The 23,330-nt window shown below is 37.1% G+C and overlaps 1 protein-coding gene and 1 pseudogene across 1 annotated transcript in view; one reads left to right on the forward strand and one right to left on the reverse strand.

Moving 5' to 3' along the window:
• Positions 1-23,330, forward strand: part of NBEA (neurobeachin) — a 694,460-nt gene that overhangs the window by 28,465 nt on the left and 642,665 nt on the right.
• Positions 3,834-4,394, reverse strand: LOC115509691 (annotated as a pseudogene).

Here is a 23,330-nt window from a genome sequence, read left to right on the forward strand (position 1 = left end):
TTATACAAAAGTCATTTGGGGATTTGTATTTTATTTCCTTTGGGTAAATACTTAAGAATGTAATTGCTGGGTCAGAGAGATGGTGTATATTTGGTTTAACAAGAATCTGTTAGACCTTTTTCCAAATGGATGAAACATTTTGTACTTCCAACACTGTGTGAGAGAGCCCATTCTTACCAGCATTTTACATGGTTAGTGCTCTTAGTGATTCTTTTGGATGTATGATAGTTTAGTTCATTGTAGTTTTAGTTTGCACTTCTGTGATGGCTAATGATGATTAATATATTTTCATATCCTTAATTGGTGGTGTGTAAATATTTTGCGAAGCACCTGTTCAAATGTTCTGCCATTTTTAAATTAAAAAAAATATTTAGAAGTTCTTTATATATCTTACATACCATTCCATTGTCATATATGTTTTTGGAAAATTTTTTGTCTTTAAATTTTTTATTTATCTATAGCGATCTTTTCATGAACAAAGGCTTTTTAATTTTGATTAAGTCTAATTCATCAATTTTTTCCTTTATGGTTTTTGCTTTCTGTGTCCTTAAGAATATGCCCTGTAAGAATCTTCACTACAGATGATGCAGATATTCTTCTGTGTTTTCTTCTAGGAGTTTTATAGTTGTTTAGTCTGTGATCTATATAAAATTAATTCTTGTCTGTGTATGAGTTATGGATCCAGGTTTTATTTTTCTTCTCCATATTGATATCCATCTGTTTCATTGTTATTTGTGGAAAAGACTTTCCTTTCTCTATTGGATTACTGTAGCACCTGTGTAGAAAACTGATTGGAGCGTCAGTGAGTCTATCCTGTTCTAGTGACCTGTTTGTCAGTCTTTATGCCAGTGCTATGGTATCTTGATTACCGGAGCTTTATGATAAATTTTTAAATTGGGTGGTTTGTACATCCTCCATGTTTCTTTTCCTAAGATAGCTTTGAATATTCTAGTTGTCATGCTTTGTTGTTGTTGTTACATTTACATAAACCTTTTAGAATTCATGGTCAGTCTACAAAGAGGCCTGGGAGATTATAAATAGATTTGCAAGAATATATAATTTAACTTGGCAGAAGCAGGGTGTTGGGGGGGAGAGGTTGACTTCTTAAAAATCCTGAGTTTTCCATTTCATGAACATGGTGTATCTCTTATTTATTTAGGCCTTTTAAAAATTTCTCCCAGGGGCGCCTGGGTGGCGCAGTCGGTTAAGCGTCCGACTTCAGCCAGGTCACGATCTCGCGGTCCGTGAGTTCGAGCCCCGCGTCGGGCTCTGGGCTGATGGCTCAGAGCCTGGAGCCTGTTTCCGATTCTGTGTCTCCCTCTCTCTCTGCCCCTCCCCCGTTCATGCTCTGTCTCTCTCTGTCCCAAAAATAAATAAACGTTGAAAAAAAAAAAATTAAAAAAAAAAAAATTTCTCCCAGCAGTGTTTTGTTTTGTAGTTTGTAATTTAGAGGCATTACAAATTTTTTGTTACATTTATTTCTAAGTGCTTTATTGATGTTACATGTTATTATAAATAGAATTTTATTTAAAAAAATTTTCTATGTTTATTTATTTTTGAGAGAGAGAGACCGAGCGAGCAGGGGAGGGGCAGAGAGAGAGAGGGAGACACAGAATCCGAAGCAGGCTTCAGGCTCTGAGCCGTCAGCACAGAGCCCGACGTGAGGCTCGATTGCAGGAATGGTGAGATCATGACTGAGATGTTTGCAGATGCTTAACGGACTGAGCCTCCCGGGTGCCCTGCATAATTATGGTTTTTAAAGCAGCTTTCATAAGATACAGTTTACTTACTATAAAATTAATGTTTTTGTTTTGCATACAAGTCAATGACTTGGTATTCTCCATAATCATTCAACTATAACCATAATGTACTTTTTTAACATTTTCATCACCCCCCCCCAAAGAAAGCTCAGGCACACTTATGTCACTCCTCATTCACACCTCAAGCCTCTGGCAATCACTAACTTACTCTTTTTATATTTGCCTGTTCAGTCACACTACATGTCATCTTTATGTTTGACTTCCCTTATTTAGCATGTGAGGTTCACTTATGTTCCTTTTTATTGCCAAACACTGATTCCATTGTGGGGTATACTGCATTCTGACTGTCCATTTACTAGTTTATGGACATTTGAATTGTTGCCAATTTTTAGCTTTTATTAATAATGCTGTTTTGAATATTTGTATAAACGTCTGTGTGGATATACATTTCCATAGATACATAGTATTAAAATTGCTGGGTCATATGGTAAATGTGTGTTTAACTTTTTAAGAAACTACTAAATTGTTTTCCAGAGTGATTACCATGTTACATTCTCAGTGGCAATGCTACATTGATTTTTGAATGTTAAAACAGCTTTCATCCTGAGGTAACTCTGCTGCATTTTCCATTTTCTATATTGCTGGACTTGGCTTGCTTACAATATTAAGGATTTCTGTGGCTGTGTTCATGAGAGACTGTGGTCTGTAATTTTATTTTCTTATAATGTCCTTGTCAGATTTTGCTACTGAGGTTATCATAAAATGGTTGGGAAGTGTTCCTTCTTCCTGTTTTATTAATGAGTTTTGTAGAATTCACCAATAGAAAATATCTAGTCCTGTTCTTTTTTTTATTGGAAGGTTTTTTGATAATGAACTTACCTTTTTGATAAATATGGGCTATTTGGATTTTCATTTATCTTGTGTCGGTTTGGAAAGTTGTATTTTACAAGGGATTTATCCATTCTATGTAAGTAATTGAATTTGTTGGCATACTGTTGTTCATAAACATTTCTGTAATATGCTTTTAATGTCTTTATGTTTGTAATGTAGGATTTGTAGTGATAATCCATCCCAGGTACTGACAATTTGCATTATTTTCTTTTTCTCTCTCTTATTCTCTTGAGCTAATGATTTATCAATTTTATCAATCATTTCAAAGAAACAAATTTGGCTCTAATTTTTTATTTCATTGATTTCTGTGTTGTATTTCCACTCTTCTACTTGTTTTGTTTTTCTTTAAATTCATAAATGAAATCTTAGGCCAATGAGAGCTCTTTCTTTTCTAGCACTGTAGAATTCTCTCTCAGCACTGCTTTAGCTCATCTCCCCAAATTTGATAGGATTTCGATGAGAGGAATTAAGTGTGTTGTTTTTGGAGGCACTTTAAAAGTTTTTATTGCTGTTGATTTCTGTAAATATTTTTACTTTCTATTCCTCTTTTTTACTGAGATTACATTTATATTAGATCTGTAATTTTGTACTGTATGCCCCTGAGGTTCTTTTTTTTTTTTTTAACCATTTTTACAAATATTTTGTTTATTTTAATGAAGCTGGTCCAGACAATGTCCATTTAAAACCCATATCCCAGGCCAAAAAGTACAAATAAAATAAAAAAGAACAGTGTTCTGTTGAACACACTTCTGCATGAATAACTTTATTAACTGCTAATGAAAATTAGAACTTTTCTGGGATCTTCTGACAAGACTTTTATCTTAAAATGCTTTCTCTTCAGTGAAGCTGTCTTTGGAGTTAGTCGTTACTCTCGCGATCTCTGTCGTCTCGACTCCAGCTTGCTATTTCTCTTCTTTTGGTCCAGACCCTCAAATTTTAAAAGAAACTTCAAGTTAAGGAAAAGTCATTTTTCCACAGTTCACTTCTCTGAAAAACTTCCATCTCCCACTGAAAGTCATAGTCCAGGAGTGAAGCAATCACATACTAGAACTTCAGGGCCGGTTGGAAAGTCATTACGAACACTCGCATTGGTCAACCTTATTTATCACAAGCCTGAAAATGCACAGTCCTGGAAAAGGTGGTGGCCTCTCTGTGCACACATGTAATTTTTTTAAACAGGAGAGTGCGATATGAAGGGGGCTGAGGTTTGATCACCAAAAATCAGCACAATGAAAACAAGTGATCATGAATAATGGGCACTAGACTTCAAATTACCAGATGTTTTATAGAGATGGGGTGCCAGTTTTCATTTCCGTTTTGAACACCACATTACAAAAGAACTATTTTTAAAAATAAAAAAGGATTGAGGGTAAAGAAAAAAAATAAAAAGAATATCTAAATCATTGGATGACCCCCTGTTTGTTCCTGATAAACTCCAATCACATCTTCCTCCTCCATTCCCACTTCTTTTGGAGCATGATTATCAGCAATTCTCGGACCTGCAAAGAGAAACCTGAGTGAATTCATTGGAACTCCCTGTCTTGGACAGTTTCTTGAGATGTGTTGTCATTTTCACTTTGAAGTGAATCGCACTGCCATCCTGTCCAATGACTTTGAGTTTAATGTATTCTCCTTCCTTCTCATCCCCCAAGTCCTCAGTTGAAGGTTTTGCCTCCTGGTCAGACATGGTGACGGTGGCTTCACCCAGGGTCTCTGCACAGCAGGGACGTCGGATAGGCAGAACCTGGCTCCGGGATTTACAGATCTGTCTCTCTTCCCCACAGCACAACACCACGGCTGGCTAGGCTCCTGAGGTTCTATTTGTTTTTTCCCAATCTTTTTCCTCTCATTTTTCTTCAGATTAAATACTTAAATTGATTTACCTTTAATTCCATTGGCTCTTTTTTTTTTTTTTTTATCTGATCTGCTACTTAGCCTATTCTGTGAACATTTTAATTTAAATGTCATAGCTTTCTATTGTACATTTTGTATTTGACTCTGTAGTTTGTAATTCTTTGCTATGATTCCCAGTCTTTTTATTCATTATGAGATGTGTTTTAAGTTCCATGAACACAGTTATACTACTTGATTTAAAATCTTTATGTGTTTATTCAGGCATCTGGGTCCTCTGGATTTTGGTTTCTATTGATCATGTTTTATTTCATGAATGGACTATATTTTCTTTGTTATTTGTATGTTAAGTAATTTTGGATTGTTATCATGAATGCTGTGAATAATGCTGTGTAGAGATTCTACATTTTGTTACGCTCTTCTGAATTTTGTTGACAAATTTTAAGGTGTCCGTTTACTTGGATAAACTCAAACTGCAGAACTCATAGTTGGCATCAGTTGAAATCTTATGAATGTGAGTAGTTCATGGCTGAGCCAGACATTTGTCCAAGGTTATTTGGGGCTTCTTCTCTTTTGTGCTTTTGTTTCAAGAATTGCTTCTCTCATGTTCAAACTGTTGAGATTGTCCGTAACTTCTGGTTCATGATGTGGATCGGGGCTTGTCCCTAAATAGAAAATCATAAGAAACAACTTATTTTACAAAATACTGTTACTTTCTTATACCCGTCAACTCCCATTTCTATTCTTTTACATGTCCGGGTTTGGTTGCTCTTCACCTTCAGAAAGCTGTTTTTGAATATTTTGTCCAGAGTTTATAGTTCTTACCTGTACTGTGTTAAGAACCACTTCACTATTACCAGATTCAGCCTCTATCCTAAATTTAAAAAACAACGCAAAAAGCTTAATAGGCCGTTAGTACACTCAACAAATGTAGAGTCTCTTATGTGTGCCTGACAAACATTGGCAATGCAACTATTAAAGACACAGATCCCTCCTTTCAGGGTTTTCACATGTCCGTAGAGGAAATAAATATAAACAGGTGTGAGAAATACGTTAATAGAAATATCTACTTGGAAAGAAAGTGGCAGAGAAAATGTGATTGTTTCTCACTGGGCTAGGCAATATGGGCACACTGACAGGGAGAGTTTAAGGAACACATTCTGAAGGAATACTACATCCTGCTTGGAGTTTGAAGGATTAATTGGTATTTTCAGGCAAACTGGGAGGGATAGATGTACTATGCTTTCAAGTTTCAATATAGGGACAAGAGAGATGATGTAAAACCTAGAGCCAAGTTCAGCTGGAAACTTTAAAATCATCCTTAACCTCTCTTGCTTTTCCTTCAATTGTGTCTGACTTTAAGATTTCTCCCTCTTAAATCTACTGATTTATTAAATTCACATGTGACCTGGTCAGTTTTCTCTGGGAGGAGTGAGAGCTAGAACATAAGAAAAGCCTTAGGTTTTACACTGCTCCTGAAATTTGTCAGCATTTCAGACAGCTGAGGCAACAAATGGACCTTGATCACAGTGTTAAGCTCACAGTAAGACTTAATTTTTTAGAACTGATCAGTCAACAGTGTTAAGTCCTACTATCAGTGTATTTTAATACATCTGTTTGTGTCAGGGATCTTTGCTCTATTTGTGTAGGAGTTTTAGTAGATGTGCATTAGAGGCCCATTAGCTTATTTAACTTTTGCTAATACAGGTAGTTCCAGGCCCATCTTAATGTCTAGAGTAACTGTTCACCTTAGTAGTTGCTGAGTCCCTCAGAACACTGGCAGTGAGAACAAAGAAAATTTTAACCTTCCATTTGGGGAAGGGGATAGACTCAAATAATTTTGAAATATGGAGTCTCTTGATGGGGAAAAAGAGAGCTAGGAGGAAATGAATAAACCAGGAAGTGTTAAATTTTTGACTTGGTTAAGAGGTATTGGAGAGAAGCATAGCGCCCTTCAGTGGTTACCCATTGTTCTTAAGGTAAAGCTGAAATTGTTTTTTTTTTTTTTTAAGTTTATTTATTTATTTTATGAGAGAGAAAGCATGAGCCGGGGAGGGCAGAGAGAGAGAGTAGGAAATTGAGAGAATCCCAAGCAGTCCCCAAGCCACAAGTACAGAGCCTGATGAGGGCCTCAAACTCACAAACCTTAAAATCATGACGTGAGCTGAAACCAAGAGTTGGACGCTTAACTGCCACCCAGGTGCCCCAAAGCTGTAAATTGTTAATATGATCTGCAAGTCCCTACATGATCTGATAGCACAATAGCTCACTTATCTCATCTGTTGCCACTCTTCCATTCATTTATTCTTCTTCTTCTTCTCCCTTGCTGTCTGCACTGCAACCACCAAGATGTTCTTTTATCTTTTATTAGAGGTTCTTCTTATCCTAGAGCTTTGGTAAACCCTATTATTCTGCCTGAAATTATTTCCTTCATTTCCCTTTTATCTTCCTCTAGTTACTTTCTCCTCTCCCAAATTAATTTTTCAGATATTTCGTGGCTTCTCCAAATAAGGTTATATGCACTAATAATCTAGCAGCTAGAATATAAGCTTTTTTTTAATGTTTATTTTGAGAGAGAGAGAGAGAGAGAGAGAGAGTGAGCCAGAGAGAGGCAGAAAGAGAGAGAGAGAGAGAGAGAGAGAGAGAGAGAGAGAATCCCAAGCAGGCTCTGTGCTGTCAGTGCAGAGCCCAATGCGGGGCTTGCTTCCACTAATTGTGAAGTAATTATCTAAGCCAGAACCAAGAGTTGGACACTTAGCCTACTAAGCCACACAGGCGCTCCTAGAATATAACCTTTATGACACCGAGTTTTCCTGTTAACTACTGTATTGTGAGCACCTAATACAGTCCTTTGCATATGGTATGTGTTCAGGAAATATTTGAATGAATAACTGAAAGAATAAATCCAGAGATGAATTCAAAATTCCATTTAACTAATTTTTGGTGAGAAATAAATATGCCAAAAATTAGTGTGAGGAATTTATTCCTACCACTTCCTATTAGAATAAGGAGGTAGATATCTAGAAATAAATAATCAATTGCTTTCAGAGATTTATTGTCTCACTGTTCGAGAATGATCCCTGGTTACAGCATAGTGAGGAGTGCCTATCAAGCTGTAGTACTCATTATGTAGATGCTTCCCAGTACATACACTGAATTGAACTACAGTGAATAACATTATGTTTGACTTTTTGCTTAGTCTGTTACAAAGACAGTCATGTGCAAGAAGTATTGTAATTTTTTCTACACGCTACTGGGTTTTTCTTTAGATGTTTGAGCACCATTTTGATTACACTTCTTCTAAAAAGATATGAAGAAATCAGTAAAAGATTACATATTTAAAGCTATTAAAATAAATGAAGTTTGATAGCAAAAATGAAATACTAACAAAGGGTACCTATATTGAATTTAAATGACTTATTACTTACTTTAATGAAAAAAATGAGAAAAGTATAGCTTTTAATAGGAGAAAATTATTTCTGATGAAAAAACTGTAAGAGTTGAAATATTTTAGAAAGTGAGGATGTTGACAGTCCATCCTTGAGGATCTTTTGTAAAGACAATAGGAAAATAGTAGTTGTAAAAGTATTTATCTCACTGAATAAAGACAACTAGCTTGGACAGGATCTCTCAATTATTTCCAGTTGTGATTATATGATTGCCTAGTTTTATTTAACATACTTACTCCTTTCAATAGGTCACATAGAGTTATTTGCTCAATCATTTTTTTCCTTTTTATGTGTGTGCCTGAGAGTGTGATTGCTTGTGCGTGAATGTTGTACTTTGTCTCTCTCTCTTTTGTTTCCTTATAGTGCCTGGCATAAGGGATTTGCATTTTAAGAATGAGGTTTACTTTTTAAAAGTAAGATTTGCTCTTATTTAGAATTTGAGATAAAACATCTCAAATGAGATGAGATTTAACTGAAATCTTTAAAACTTTCACATGATTTTTATTCTCCCTAGGGAGTCATAGCAATTGAGGGGTGCTTATGCCTTTGAGACTTCTGTCCCAAAGAAGAGCCTCTGCCACTAGGTAAGAGTAATTAAGAATAGATTGGGGTTAGAGACCAGTGAACTCACAATATTTTTTTAATTTCTCTGATTAAAAAAAAATGCTCTCTTGGGGCTCCTAGGTGGCCCAGTCAGTTAAGTATCCTACCCTTGATTTCAGCTCAGGTCATGGTCCCAGGGTTGTGGGATCGAGCCCTGAGTTCAGGCTTCACACTGAGCATGGAACCTGCTTAAGATTGTCTGTTTCTCTATCCCTGTCTCTCTCTTCCTCTGCCCCTCTCCCCCACTGGTGCTATCTGGCTGTCTGTCTGTCTGTCTGTCTCTCTCTCAAAAAGAAAAAAAAGTTTCCTTGGTGAAAAATTCAGGGTATGTAATAGTCACTCCTAACATTGTCATTGAAAGTCAGTACTTATAACTTGGTATAGTTCCTTCTGGGTCCTTTTTTTTTTTTTTTTTTTGTCTTGGGTAGGCATTAGAATAAAAGGCAGCCTTTACCCATGTTTTTGGGATGTTGCAACCATGGTGTTATGGCTTGAATTTACTGCCCTCCCCCTAACAACAACAACAACAACAACAACAACAACAACAACGTTATGTTGGAGTCTTAACCTACAGTAAGGTAGGATGTGACCTTGGAGATAGGATTTTCACAGAGATGATCAGTTAAAATACAGTCATTTGGATGGGTTTTAATCCTGTATGACTGTTATCCCTTTAAAAAGAGGAAATTTGGATACAGACATGCATAGAAGGAAGCTGATGTGAAGAGATAAGGGGATATGAAGATGGTCATCTGTATGCCAAGGAGGAAGGCTTGAAACAGATCCCTCTGTCATAGCCCTCCAGAGGAAATGGCCCTGCTGATACCTTGATCTCAGACTTTCAGCCTTCAGACTGTGTGAGACCACATATTTGTTGGTTAAGCCATCTAGTTTGTAGTACCTTGTTAACACGGCCTTAGCAAACTAATACATATGTATCAAATTGCCTTATAGCAATTTTATAATTATAATTACTTAATGTCTTATTTTTCTAAAGTTTTCTTATATTTATTTCTTTGAGTATATTTTGTTTACTTGGGTATAACCCAACTAAATTGTATATTTTTTTGAGATTATATATTTTTCCCTATCATTTCATTTCCTACAGTATTTTATAGATGTATAAAAGATAATTTGTGTGATGCAAATAGGCATGCTTTTGATGAAAAACATTTATGTTATGTATAAGCAACATTATGTCCAATATAGAATTGAGTAGGAAGTTTTAAATTTTAGACTTTTTTTTTTAGCTGAATGAACTTAGTTATTTCATATTCTTGGATTCTGATACGTATGTATATATATATAATAAGATATATATTTGGATATATATGATATATACATATATATCATCTATATAAGATTTGTGTGTTTGGATTATGTGATTAGAATTTTTTTAAATTAATATAACCATATTATAAGGCAATTAGGGTAAAAAGAAAACAAGATGACTCATTGTTTTACCACTGAAACACTAACTATTAATATTTTTGTTGTTTTTCTTATAGAGTTTCACCTATATAGAGAACTGGTTTATTTATATAATTATAATTGCCTATGTGTTTGTGTATATAAATTTATTTTAGCTAACATATTACAAAAATTATGTCTTATGATACAGCTTTGTCAACTAATTTAGAATGGGTATATAATATGCTATTTGTGTATATAGTGCATTCATAAATGCACTATAACTTTTCTATTTTTGGATACTTAGGATGTTTCCAGTTGTTGACCATGACAAACATGCTGAAGAGAACATTTTTGTGCATAAATATGTTTCCGTTATTAGGAATATTTTTTGAAGTTCAGTTTTGTTTTGAATTTTTTTTAATGTTTATTTTTGGCAGAGAGAGAGAGAGACAGAGCATGAGTAGGGGAGGGGCAGAGAGAGAGAGAGGGAGACACAGAATCTGACGCAGGCTCCAGGCTCTGAGCCATCAGCACAGAGCCTGACGTGGGACTCGAACCCACAGACCGTGAGATCATGACCTAAGCCGAAGTTGGACGCTCAACTGACTGAGCCACCCAGGCACCCCTGAAGTTCAGTTTTAAAAAGTGGGAGTTTTAGAGTAAAGAAATGTCTTTTAAGGCTTTTCGTACATATTAAAATGTGTTTTACAGAAGGATTATATAGTTTTCAATGGAATTATTTCTTATGTATTCCAATTTGAAACCCAGTTGGCAGTACTTATTGATGATAGTTTTAATGGTTGTTTTTTCAGCTACAGCTTACCATATTCTTGTTAATAATTTTTTAATTCCATGAATTTAGAGAAAATCCTCCCTTTACCATTATATATGAAAAATGCATATATGTATGTACATAAGACACACACACACACACACACACATATATGTGATTAGCATTATTTACAGGTCTTGACCATCACATATTTTATTGATGAGTTGATATAGGAAGGGAACTTGTGTAACAGCGAATTCAACTGAAATGTATAAGGTGGTAATTTTGACTCTAGGCAGATAGCTAGAAGTTCAAATCACTGTATCTGGGATTCGGGTGCATTTGAGTTGGTTTTAGACTAGCTGTGCTACCCAAAGTGTCTGACGTGATGGGTAGTATGGGCAGATGATAATGTTTATATTTGAATAGTTGATAGTGTAATCGTTACGAGAAGAATTATTATATCCACACTGAAACAGAGGTTAAGTCAGTGGCTAGAGATGAATGCACACACATCCAGAGACCAGCACTTTTGAGAGCTTGTTGGGTGTTTGGGACCCCAGCTCCAGGCTGTCTCTACCCCTGACCTTCTGGCAGGGAGACTAGAATTAGCTCAGGAAACCAATGCAGAATCCCATTTTCCAGAACCAGGTAAACCCTGTGAGCATTAGGGGTTAAAAGTTTACTCCCCAGAATATCTGAATTAGAGCACAAAGCAGGAGGACTAATTCTCAGTCTTACCTGCATGGGACTGAATCCTTAATACTCTGCTAGGCTTGAGCCTGAGGTTTTCTTAGTTGAGGCTGTTGGGGTTTGGAAAAGCAGAGATTCAACCTTAGATAAGTTAAGTGACTTGCCCAAGATCATATTATCAATTTGAGATGGTGTCAGAATTGTGATCTAGGTCTTATGCTCACTTCTAATGTGGTACCTTCAGCTGTATAACACTGTCTTGAATGCTAAAATTAAGTATAACGTCAAAACTACTTCACAAAGTATAATTGCTGTAACATCTAAAAAATAGCTTGCTACTTGAGAAGCATTTTTGAATAAACTACATGAATCTTGATACATAAATATAAAGTTGCATAAAGTAAAAAATTTGTACGGTTTTATTATTTTACTTTCATTTTTATCCCATGGTAATTAGCTTGCCACATTTTATTGAACTTTTAGCAATATTAGGGTTAAATGTTGAATTAATGCTGATACCTGAAATGGTAGTCTTTCAAAAGTTTTGAAATGGGCCTTTCAAAAGTTAAATATCTATGTAATCTCAATGATGATGGAATTTATATTATAATGAAGATCAGCTTGGTTTAAAATTTTTTTAATGTGTATTTTTTTGAGACAGACAGAGCATGAGCGGGGGAGGGGCAGGAGAGAGGGAGACACAGAATCCGAAGCAGGCTCCAGGCTCCGAGCTATCAGCACAGAGGCTGACTCAGGGCTCGAACCCACGAACTGTGAGCCGAAGATCATGACCTGAGCTTAACCAATTGAGCCACCCAGGCATCCTGAGAACAGCTCGGTTTTAGAAGTGATCTGTGGCAGACTTTTACAGTTGTTCTTTTAAGTTGTCACAGCAATAATTAATGAAACACAAAAATGAGAACCTACCATTGTTCTTATTTTGTAAATGAGGAAACATACCCAGAGGTTAGGAAAATGGAATGATAGTGGCACATGGGAAAATCATGCTTTTGAATTTGTATGATTTGTATTTGTAATAGATTTGGTTCAAGAAAAGTTACTTTTATGTGTGTAAGAATGTATGTGTGTGTTTTCTGATATAGTATATATGCTCATTGGAGATCATTTTGAAAATTTATGTGAAAGAAGAAATTAAAAATTAACAGTAATCTCATCACTCTACAATAATCATTGTAAATACTTCAGTATTTGTTGACAGCATTCCAAGTGGTGGGGAAGTAAGAGCACTGGACTAAAAAGAAGGAAGCCTATATACTCTGCCTGTCCATTACGTTAGTTGTTGACTTTGGTTGTAAGAGTATCTTTATTACCAACTTTTTTTGTTTTTTAATCATGAAGGATCCCTTTTCATTCCCTCCCTTCTCTCCCAATTTCTCCTAAATTATTTTTAATAAGTAAATATTACTTTGTTTTTTAGTGAGGTAAATGGTTTAACAATACTGCATTTATCTACACTCAATGAAGGACAAAGGGAGATGATGTTTAGGTTAGGTAATACACTTTTAATTCCAGGGCATATAGTAGGTTAGACTTTTTGAAGTATTAAAAATAAATTGAGCATTGACTATTTGACTGTATAAAGGCATATGGTCTCTGTGAAGGGAGCAATTGGAATAGATGGTCTGTAATAAAATTCTTTTCAGGTTTACAGTGCTGGTACTCTGATTCCATTGCACATTGGTATGAACTTTCTTCCTCATTATTATTCCCCAAATGGTAATTATTTTGCTTTCCAGACTAGGAAGCTACTGTATCACAAATTGTTGCACATGAATATAGTTATTTTAATGTGAATAATTTATGAGTTACGGACATGGTGTCACTCAAAGATAAACATTTTTTTGCCTAGAATCCATTTTATGAGAAACTGAAAGTAAAGTTATTCTTTGTACTTTTTATCAACTTTCTCCCAACCAACTATTACTGAAGCTGATATCAAGAAAAGTTTTTAGCTTTTAAGGTTCTCATTTTTGAGGCTGAATGCTATGACGCTGCTATTCAGAATTGCATTCTTTGTTGTAATTTCTGGCAGTATATCCATCAAAATCTATCTGATGCTTGTATGTCACACTAACAGTGTAAGTACTGACGAGGGTTTTCTGGTATCCTTCAGGTTTTACATTCTCCTTAGTGCCAATTCCAGCTGACCTTATTATTACAATGAAATCAGTGAGATGTATCATGGTACCTTTTTCAGAGTGCCATTTGGCTTACTTTTACTTTTATGTAGACGCACCTCCAGTTACATGCTTATTAGATATTTTTCAGTGTAGACTTGATAAAGTCATCTAACTAAAAACCGCATGTCTCTTACCTTACTGTAGTATTAGAGAAACATTGTAAATGCTCATTTTGAGAAAAAACAAATAAAACTGAGGTAAAATTTAGTCCTGCATTTATTCTTTAATAATGTCTTTATAAGAATAACATTTTAAAATGCTTTTTAATCAGTGAAAGGTATTTAATCCATTGTTTGTTTTCCTTCACTGACTCTGGGATGACAAAGCTATGTAAAAAGTGGGCATAGAAATCCAGCTTATTGTTTTGGCATTTTTAACTGATATTTTAATAATTAATAATTTAATAATAAAATATTTAATTAACACTCAATACTTTTATTATTATAGTTTTTTATTATTTTTGTTAAACTCAACTTTTAAAGATGTGAGTACACATTTGAGAATTAAAACATGTAGCAATTAAAATGAGTTGTATCCAGTTTGACAGAAATGCTATTTTACTGGTAACACTAGACACTGAGGATAATTGTAAGCCATGTTTTTACTTCTTGTAGTTCTGTACATCATTTTTCCATGGGTATTGCTCAAGACACAAACTGCTGTGAACAGGTTTTCCTTCCTGTCAACCTGGTATAGTGCAGTGATTCAGCATGTGGCCACCAGTTATTGGATACTTCTCTGCCAGGCACGATGATGGGTTATAGCAATTAAATACATGGCATATACTCAGGCCACACTGATCTAGTTAGAGACAGGAAATGAAAAATAACAATTACATATTGATAAATGCTTTCATAAAGATAGTCACAAGGTATACATGCTTAGGAAATAGCATTGAATTGGGGGATGGGTTAGATTTTAAAATGCTTTCCTTTAAGAAATAACTCCTGAGCCGAATCCTGTTGCCCAGATCGAGGGGATTAGAAAGGGCATTTCAAGCATGTGCAAAAACCTGAAGAGATGTGAGAAAACATAGCCTTTTCTTTCTTCATCCTGTTTCTCCATTGTGGGCTCTTTTTCCATAAAAAAACTTTCCTTATATTCTCACTCTTTCCCTCTAGTACTTTTACCTCCTTACCTGAAATCGAAGTGCTTTTTCTTTCTTCCAAGTTCAGCATGCCTGAAGATGAGCAAAGAATCTGGTGTTCTCCAGATACTTTGCTTCTAGATCACTTTTTAAAATCAACTTTTCCCACCAGTCCCTTCCTGCTTTGAAATCTATGCTGTACCTGCTGTATCATCCTTGTTCCATTATCTTTTAACCTGTAGAATATTCCTCACGGATTTTTGTCACCTGGTTCACCATTTTCCCTTGTAGACTACCTTCTAAGCATCATGGATAATTTTCACCTCACAGGTAAAAGTTCCCTGCAGGGCAAGCCTCTCTGTTCATTCCTATTCCAACAACTTATATATTTATGCCACTTTAGCAACTGGCATATACGGCCAGACATCAAACTTTGGAATCACCAGAGCTGTTGTTTTAAAAATCTTGAAGGTTACAGTTACTTATTCTGATATCAAGATATCTTTTATTTTTCCATTTCCATTAATCTGACTTTGCCCTCATTGGGACATCTGGTTCTTTAATCTCTTTACTTCATTCTTATTTCTACCAAATTCAGATCCAATTGAATATTGTTACAGTTACGCACATATGTGAGAGTCTTTGGTTTATTTGACCTTGACACTCTTTTTTTTTTTTTTTTTGATCTCATAAAAACACATATATGCATATTCTATATCTTAGTTGTCAGTCTGTCAGGGCTAGGGGAGAACCCCATAATTGTCTTGATTGGTTTATTAGAAACACATGGGTTTTTTTTTTGTTTGTTTTTGTTTTGTTTTTAACGTTTATTTTTGAGACAGAGAGAGATAGAGCATGAACGGGGTGGGTCAGAGAGAGAGGGAGACATAGAATCTCAAACAGGCTCCAGGCTCTGAACTGTCAGCGCAGCGCCTGACACGGGGCTCGAGCCCACAAACTGCGAGATCGTGACCTGAGCTGAAGTCGGACGCTTAGCTGACTGAGCTACCCCGGCGCCCCTGTTTTGTTTTTTAACATTATCTGGCTTCTTGGTTCCCTCAAAAATTTTTTAATGGTTTTAATTTTGGTGTATTTGCTCTCAGACTTTTTTCAGTGCATATGAAGACTGGTGATCAGGTATGCGTCAATAAGATGAAGAAAGATATTATGTATTTGGTAATTATCTTCTGTTCCTCATCCCATTCCCATTCTCAGTAATAAAATAATAGTCATGAGTCACTCTCCAAGTTGTGGTCTAGAATACCAGTATTGAAGGGACGCCTGGGTGGCTCAGTCGGTAAAGCGGCCAGCTTGGCTTATTTCATGATCTTGCATTTCACAAGTTTGAGCCTCGCATCGGGTTCTGTGCTGACAGCTTGGAGCCTGGAGCCTGCTTCAGATTCTGTGTCTCCTTCTCCCTCTGCCCCTGCTGGAGCTCTCTCTCTCTCTATAATAATAATAATAATAATAATAATAATAATAATAATTGAGAATACCAGTATTGCTGATGCTCCCTCTATGTTGCTTACCAATCCTATTTTTCTCCTCTTCTTTAGAGTGACTAATTCTGTGGGTATTATATTTATCATTCTTTTCCCTTTCATATGGTTTTAAAAACATATGTGTACATTAGCTGTATGTTGTTTCATTATGATTTTTTAAAAATAACCTTTATAAAATGCCTATACATGATTTTCTGAAAAAAATTTTTTTCGGACTGAACATCATGGGTTTGAATTAATTTATTTCACTATCTTTCTTAAAATTCAGCAAAACACTATGAGATAGATACTATTATTATCCACACTTTACCGATGTGTAAGCTGAGCACAGATGTATATTTAAGTGACTTGCTAAGGTTATACATTCAGTAAGTTTCAGTGTCTAGATTTCAACCCAAGGAGTCTATCTCAAAGTCCAGACACTTAACCATTATATGTATAGTGCTTACATTGACTGCTAATCAGGGCACTGCAAATTAAACTGTGATGCTCACCATCCATAGATATGTCTGTATTTATCTTTTTGTCTCTCTGTATGTATCTACATATATTTAAAATACCAGCAGATGTCTTCAGGGAACTAAGAATCAGATGGACAGTACCTTTCTTTATAGTAATATCTGATTCCATAAGATAGTATGCTGATAAAACAACTAAGGGAAAATAACTTTGAATGTACCAATGTCTTGTCCAGACAGATTGACATTTTAGAATAAGACAGAAATAAAGATAATTTCAGGCATACAGGAACTCAGAAACTGTCCTGTTGATCATTGATGAAAGAATTACTAATGATGTACTCTAACAAGAAGAGCAGGGAACCGAGAGAAAATAGTAGTATACAGGATGTAATGATGCACAAAGCTGTAAAACATGTTGGTAAATCTAAATATAATTTAAAAGGTTACATAGGAGTTGGGGCGCCTGCGTGGCTCAGTCAGTTGAGCGTCTGACTTCGGCTCAGGTCATGATCTTGCAGTTGTCGAGTTTGAATCTCACGTCAGGCTCTGTGCTGACAGCTCAGAGCCTGGAGCCTGCTTTGGATTGTGTGTCTCCCTCTCTCTCCGCCCCTTCCCCGCTCATGCCCTGTCTCTCTCTGTCTCTAAATAAACATTAGAAAAAAAATTAAAAAAAAAAAAAGGGGGCAGAGCGGTTAAGTCAGTTAAGCGTCTGACTTTAGTTCAGGTCATGATCTCACAGTTCGGGAGTTCCATTCCTGCATCAGGCTCTGTGCTGACAGCTCAGAGCCTAGAACCTGCTTCGGATTCTGTATCTCCCTCTCTCTTTGTCCATCCCCCACTCACGCTCTGTCTCTCTGTCTCTCAAAAATAAATAAATGTTTAAAAGAAAAAGGCATATAGAAGTTGGGAGGGGAAGAAGTATAGATGAGAACAAAATAGTAAGCTGTTTGTGGTCCTTTTTGGGGGTAGGGTAGTTATATTTGCTAACATCAGATTTGGCTAGGAAAAAATAACAATAGCCTACATTTTACTTAGCTTTTAGTATATATTAGATAGTTTGAAAAAAATTTACATGGATTATAAGATATACATGTATCTTAAATATGAATACATACTTATGAAGGTGTATAAACCAGCCCTTCCTGCCTTTGTTTCCCTCTGTTTTAGGCAACCAGTGTTTTAATTGTAGATTCCAATTCTCTATCAAACTGTTACTCTGAGGAGGGTAGCTCCGTGCCCATTGTTGGACATTAGGGGCTGTAAAGTGACCATCACTTCTTCAAAGTGTCCCAGTGTCCAAATTGGTGCAATATCATCTGTTCTGGTTCTTTTATAGCACTCTGAGCATTTGCATCTGTCACTGGGTAAGCAAAGTCCAATTCCGAGGCAATGTCTGTTCCTGTCAAGACCCCCATTTGTAGCCTCCAGAATTACTAGCCTCAGTCTGATTTGCTTGCTATTACTTAGGGCCTTCCCACTAAGGAATCTCTCACATAGCCATCTGTAGTCTTTGTCTCTCTTTTTGACCAGCACAACAGTTTTTGTTGTCATTTTATGCCTCAGAGGATACAAGAGGGACGGACATGTCTAGATTTAGCCCATCCCTGTACTACTGTAGTGCCCTCAGGTCTACTCATTTCATGGGCTCAGATGGCCAACCTAAGTGGGCACACCGTGATAGCTGCTTATTGATTCCAGTCACTTTCTGAATCTGCGAGAGAGTTCTTCTGGTGGCTGTTAACATTGCACTCTGATGCACCCCTGACGTCTGATAGTGATTTCCATAGGGCCATGCCCAATGTGAACATCTCTCTTATAGGTCCGGTTCCCGTGGCCCTCCTGCCTGAACATAGAGGCAATTGGCCCCTGCCTATGAGTCAGTAACTACCAAAACATAGAGGCTTTTACCAGTGTTCAATTCTTCCATCACTGCTAGGCAAACACCATGAAATTCAGCATACCAAACTGATCTATTTTTACCTTTTCTTCACTCAGAGTGGTGATTTTCCAAACAGGATGTTGTCCATTCACCTTGGAACTTCTGTCCACAAACAAAGCATCTCTTTGTTGATCAGTCAAGAACTGTTCATATGGCACTGTCCAACTGACGGTAGAATCCAGCAGCTTCTCACACAGTTTCAGAGACAGTCCTCAGGGAAAAGAAACCCCCTGCTCCTGAGACTCTCCTCCTTGCATTCCCCAGGCAGCATGATCTTGTATAAACCATATTCATTTTATTATGTTTTGTACACTGCCATTCCCATTAGAGTCTTTCTCTGACATCATCCTAGACATTATGGCTATTTCAAGTTACAAGATCATTTTATGTCCTTCAATCATAGGGATAGCTTCAGTAAATGTACAATGGCAAGGTAGTAAATGCCCCTCAAATGGAAATTTTCTAGTCCAGTGTTGTAGCAGTCATTGCTGGGAGGCACTCACAGCCTCTCGGAACAAGCCCGTCTGTGCTCCACGTAGGGCTATTGCACAGAGAATTTGTTGCTCCTGGTGCTCCACCTTCTATTCTACAATGTGTGGACTCAGGCAGTCTTACTGCTTCCCATTTAGTATGTCCAATTAATATTACCTGAAGAGCAAGATGCCTTGTGGTTTACAGTACTAGGTCGGGGAAATGTTTCCCAGTCAGGTACAGTGTCAATCTCCATAATACAATTAGATAAAAAAAAAGATGCAACCACTTTGCATAAAGCCTGTTCAACTATACCAATTCTGCTACAAACCTTTACCTTAATTTCATCAACTCTTTAGTTTGTAATGTAGCTTCCGTTAGGACCTCATAGGTTTTGGTTTTGCAATACTAGGTGGGGGGAAGCGTTCCCCAGCCAGACATAATAGCCATTCCCATGAAACATGCAGGTAAAATTGATACAACTTTTTTACATAATACCTGGTTAAACACTCCTGCTTTCATGTCATGCCATACATTAGCTTTTTATATTCTCTTAATCTAATTGCAGCCCAAGTCAGGGCCTTGCCAGTGGGTTTTAGTACCACTTTTGTAGGACTCCTGTATAAAGGAGTCCTGGAAACTTCTCTTTTTTACCCTCTTAGCATTTGACCCACTCTTGTGCAAGTCTTTGGGTCCTCAGGAAGGCATTGAGCAAAGGGACCCTGCCTTTTGATTCATCTGCCTTACAACTGTCCCAAGGTATAACAGGTCAGGTTTCTCATTGTAATCTCTGCCTGCTAACTTTTTAATTTTTTTTCAAAATGTGGTAAATAGGGTAGATTTATTTGGGTCTCTGTAATGTTGCAAGACCAGCAGAAGATCTATCTGGCCCACCCAGCTTTTGTAGTGCTCTATTAAAACCTGTGCGTTAACCCCAAACTTCGTTTTATTCATCCTATATCTTAATAACCATCTAAAGATTTCTACCCTGCTGGGATGAATCCTGTGACTCTCCCCTTTATGATGATTTTTTTTGGTTTCGTCTCTCAATATTTGCTTTATTCACCTTATTTCTTACTACCTGTTTAAAATTTTCCACCTTGTTGGGAAGAGTCCCTTGACTCTCCCTTCAGCCTTCTCCCATTCGCTAATTAACCTAATGTTTTTATTAGCATCTGTAAGACCCATAAGGGAAAGCTGAGTCACCAAATTTAATAAAGCTTCTAGAACTGTTTTTCACTTTTGTAGCAATAAGGTTATGTGAGGTAGCCATGTGAGAGAGACTCCCTTAACCGCATTTACCATGACTTGGATAATGGGTATATTCAGCGGTGAATATCCTGGTCATGAAAAAGCTGGTCTAATATGGTTTGTATGTGAAGCATATCAGCTGCTTCACCTGAGATGTTCCACTTCACATTTATAGGCAGTGGTGGGCTGTCCATTTGCTCAGGGTAAACAGACCTAGTGGTGACTTTTATCCAGCCTACCATGCTGGCCGTTCCCTTGAGAAAAATCTCCTGTGTGTCTAGATTACAGATAGCCATTTGTGATTTTTTCCGTAGTGAGTGGTAGGTCCTGTGTCAGCCCTTATAGGCTCTTCCAACTCTGCATCACTCAAGACCAGATACTCCTCCTAAATTAGTCACTCTCCTAATCCATTTTAGTGAAGGTTCTTCAGGAAGCTGATGATACCAGTCTACAAAGTGAGACAACTTCACACTATATTCCCTAGTTTCAGCACTCCCTGGTTTTGTCCTCCCTCCATGTGGACTACCTTCTTGGTGACCAGAGGTCTTAGAAGTATTCTCTGTTGTTTCTGCATAGTTTTTCCTTTGGGGAGTGGATTTGAGGGTAGTGGCCTCAGCCCAGACTGACTGAAATTTGAAGTTTGTCTATCATCAGGGTGTGACTCGGCACTTTTAATTTTATTTTAGCTTTCACAGCTAAAATAATATTACCATCTCTTGGTAATAATAACCAAGAGATTGTATATTTTGCCTGTTTCTTATTAATTTGCATTTCTTTATGCATTCAGCAAACCAGCTCCCAGGACGTTGGATTCATCTGCAAGTTCCTTTGGTACCTTTTCCCTTTAGCAGCCGAGCACAGCACAGTTGCTGCTCCACTGTGGGTGACCATGTGACCCCCAGGAATCAAAAGTTCTTCATCCCCCACCCTTCATCCTTTCTCTTCCCAAGCCACATGTTTCTATGAGCCAGGCCCATTCGGGCAAATATCACTTCTCAGATCTGTAGCACATCTCCTGTGACTGCCAGCGGTTATAATTCTGATGCCAGTTCTGATGTGTGTTTTCCCCTATATCGCTAAGCATTTGACTCCGTTTAGACACTGTCTAACCTGTCAGATCCCACAGGTTAAAGGCTGAGTCCTGTAAGACTGCCTGCTTCCCACCCCAAATGCAATCGCAAGTCCAGGTTATTGTGCTGTAGATGGAGTTTCTATCACCCCTTCCCTGGGTTCAGTTAATTTGCTAGATTGGCTCATGGAACTCAGAAAACATTTACTTACTAGATTACAAAAGGATATAGCTCAGGAATGACCAAATGGAAGAGATGCATAGGGCAAGGTATGGGAAAGGGGCATGGAGCTTCTGTGGTCTCTGAGTATGCCACTGTCCCTGCATCTCTGGGTGTTCACCAGTTTGGAAGTTCTATGAACCCCATCCTTTTGGGATTTTATGGAGGCTTCATTACATGGACATGATCGATGAAATGTTTGCCCGTTGGTGATTGAACTCAGTCTCTAGCCCTTTGTCTCTCCCCAGAGGTGTGTGGTGGGGTGGGAGGTCTAGATTGAAAATTCTAACCCTTTAATCCCAAATTTGATTCCCCTGGCAACCAGTCCCCAAGATTTGATTACTTTAAAGTCACCTCATTAACATGAAAAAAGATATCTTTGTTTCTCCCCTCTGTTAGGAAATTCCAAGGGTTTGAGGAGCTCTATGCCAAGAATGGGAACAAAGCCCAAATATACGTATATTTCTTATTATAAGTCACAATATCACATCAGGCCATCTCTCAAAAAGCAGAAACTGGGGCACCTGGGTGGCTCAGTAGATTAAGCGTCTGATTCTTGATTTCAGCTCAGGTCATGATCTCATGGTTTGTGGGCTCAAGCCCTGCGGCAGACTCTGTGCTGACAATGCAGAGCCTGCTTGGCATAATCTCTGTCTCCCTCTCTCCCTGCCCCTCCCCCACACATCCTCCTTCTCTCTCTCTCTCTCTCTCTCTCTCTCTCTCTCTCTTTCTCTCTCTCTCTGTCTCTCGAAAAATAAATTAAAAAAAAGCAGAAACTATAGTTCATTCAAGGACAGAGACAAACACGTTAATAACTGGAGATTTTAACACATTCCTCTCTAAGGCAGATCATATTCATGTATCAAGTGTATTGAATACCTTAAATATGATCAAGAGTGGATCTTATTTATATCAAACTCTAAACCCTGGCATTAGTGAACCATAACTTCTTTTTAAGTGCACATGGAGTGTTAATGAGCATTGAACATGTTAGAAGCCAACAAAAAAACTCAGTGAATTCCAAAGAAGAGAAATAATAAAAACAACATTCTCTGATCACAATGCAAAGTACTAAGAATGAACAAACTCATTCCAAAAACAGCAAGGAGAAAAATGATTCACAGAAAACCTAGGCTAAGTACCATCAAATGACAGAGCTAAAACAATTTAGTAAGGAGCTTGATGTCCTTTATTCAAAGAAAAACAATCCATGGACTGGGGGAGTAAGATACCTCACAAGCAGCAGAGCGCTCCTCCTGAGGAATTTTGGGCAAGAGGGATTTTTATAGAGCATTAGTAGCTGCATTTTAGAAACAGGGCATGACTAACTGGGGTGGCATATCTGACCTTATTTCAAACAATTAAGGAACAAGGAAATAGGTATAGAGCCCAGTGTTGGCTTGGCATTTGGGAATGGGCTGACTGGATATATTGCATTTCTGGTCAAGAGTAGCATTTACAGGAACACAAAAGTTCAGTTTGCTGAAGTCACGTTCTGGGTAGAAATGCCTAGAAGTTTATTTCAACAATAGAAAACACAGATGATAGAAAAAATTGATATATTAGTGACCAAAATAAGTGACATTGGATTGTGTGTGTGTGTCTGTATGTGTGTATATATATAACAACATAACTGAGATTGTAATGTGGGGAAAAATAAAATTCAGTATATATTTTTTCACAAGAGATTATAAGTG

The sequence above is a fragment of the Lynx canadensis genome, chromosome A1, assembly GCF_007474595.2.
Source record: "Lynx canadensis isolate LIC74 chromosome A1, mLynCan4.pri.v2, whole genome shotgun sequence".
Lineage (NCBI taxonomy): Eukaryota > Metazoa > Chordata > Mammalia > Carnivora > Felidae > Lynx > Lynx canadensis.